Raw genomic sequence first — 2497 nt, forward strand, 5'->3', positions numbered from 1 at the left:
GTATGGATGATTTACACAATCAACCCATATATTTAATTAGTCTTCTTTTGATCACTTAATTAATCCTAGATTAATTCTTGATCAATACTAATTAAATAATCTTATTATTCTTATTATTAATATACTAGAACTTATAATATATTAATAACCATAAGTGTCTTATTTCTCTCATTTTAGTCTATCCAAGTGCATGATGCCATGCAACCTAAATGGACCATGCCGGGTCGGGTCAAGTCTTACCAATTATAGTTATGGACTTAGACATTAATCCAACACTTTTTACATACAGACTTGCTTTGAGCCATGCAGCGGCTCCCAATCACAAATCCAAGCCTCTAAGGCATGCTTATCACGTAAAGTTGCAAACTTTACGTGCATGCACGGCTATATAGGCTCTAAATGCCTATTTTATGTTCTTAATGGAGGTTCATGCTGAAGAGGGACCTTAATCATGACCAAAACTGAAACTTTATGCTTCTAGAATCCAAGGAGGGTCCAGATCTAAAGTTACAACCTCAGATCTAGCCCATAGCTTCTCTTTCCAACTTAATATTCCCACAAAACCCTAAAACTCAACCAATAGAAGAGATCCACAAGGAAAAAGGCGATTTGGTTACCTCCAAAAGATGATAACTGAGATAGGTGTTGATTCCCACACTCCACTTGCTCCAATCTCCTTCTCCTCCAAGCCTTCTCCCTCTAAAAATCCTCTTTTCTAGCTTCAACACACAATGGGCACACACACACACACACATATTAGGGTTCTCACGGACTCTCTAGAACTGTAAAGAGGCCAAAGGGAGGCTAAGGATCCTTTAAATAGGGGTGCAAACCCAGGGATTTAGGGTTTCATCTGCCAGCTCCTATTCGCCGAGTCCCAATATGGACTCATTGAGTAGCTCACTTAACATGCGATCCTACCCCGCTGCTACTTGACGAGTAGCTCAACCAACTCGTCGAGTAGATCTTAACCCAATAAATCTTATTTAAATAGTACCTGAGAATCCGGGCTTTACAGCTCTAAACGGTACACTACCTTTCCCACTCTAGTGGTCGCCCTGAAAGAACCAATGTATCGGGGCCCCTGCTGGCCCCTCTTCCTGAATCGGATCACTTCTTTCCAAGGAGATAGTTTCAGGAGTACAAAGTCTCCAACCTGGAACTTGAGCTCGGATTGCCATCTATCCGCATAACTCTTCTGGCGGCTCTGGGTTGTCAGTAACCTCTGTCTGACCTGTTAAATCTGCTCCGTCATCTTAAGCACTATCTTAGTGGTACCCATCACTCGTTGCCCTACCTCTCCCCAACAGATGGGGGTCCGACACCTCCTCCCGTATAAAAGCTCAAAGGGAGGCATACCAATACTCGAATGGTGGCTGTTGTTGTAAGAAAACTCAGCCAAGGGTAGGTATGTATCCCAACTTCCACCGAAGTCCATGACACATGCTTGAAGCATGTCCTCAAGCGTTTGTATCGTCCGCTCACTCTGCCCGTCCGTCTGTGGGTGATAAGAAATACTGAAGTGCAATCTCCTACCCAACTCCTCATGAAACTTCTTCTAGAACGTGGAAGTGAAATGTACCTGTCCGTCTGACACAATCGAGATCGGTACTCGATGCCGAGACACCGCCTCTCTCACATACATCTCTGTCAGTCTCTCTGCAGAAGAGCTCTCACTGATAGCAAGGAAGTGAGCGCTCTTCGTCAGCCGATCCACTATTATCGAAATTACGTCAACACCCCTCGCGGTTCTAGGCAATTTGGTGATAAAATCCTTAGAAATTTGTTCCCACTTCCACTGGGGAACCTCTAGTGGCTGCAACTTGCCATGCGGATGCTGGTGCTCGCCCTTAACCCTACGACCGGTCAAGCACTTCTCAACTACCCACGCAACATCCCTCTTCATACAGGGCCACCAGTAATCTCTCTTCAGATCCAGATACATCTTAGTGGCCCCGGGATGGGTCGAGAATCTCGTTCTGTGCACCTCCTCCATCAGTATGCTACGTGCCCCGCCCGTAAACGGCACCCAAATCCGACCGTGAAAGGTCATAAGCCATCGGCTATCAGTAACAAACTCGGACACCTGTCCAATCACCCGCTGTCTCTTGTGGTTCTCCACTCTCACAACCTCGGCCTGGGCCTCTCTGATGGTGTCCAATACCAGAGTCATCACCGTCATCCTCATGCATATATCTCTAATCGGGGCACTCTCCGCCCTACGCCTCAGGGCATCGGCTACAACATTAGCCTTGCCCAGATGATACAGGATCTCACAGTCGTAATCCTTTACCACATCCAACCATCTCCTCTGGCACATATTCAGGTTGGGCTGATCCATCAGATACTTCAAACTCATGTGGTCCGTGTATATGGTAGACCGAACCCCATACAAATAATGGCACCATATGTTGAGGGCGAACACTACTTCCCCCAACTCTAAATCATGGGTGGGATACCTCGTCTCATGAGGCTTCATCTGCCTTGATGCGTATGC

The sequence above is a fragment of the Lactuca sativa genome, chromosome 4 (assembly GCF_002870075.4).
Source record: "Lactuca sativa cultivar Salinas chromosome 4, Lsat_Salinas_v11, whole genome shotgun sequence".
Classification (NCBI taxonomy): Eukaryota; Viridiplantae; Streptophyta; class Magnoliopsida; order Asterales; family Asteraceae; genus Lactuca; species Lactuca sativa.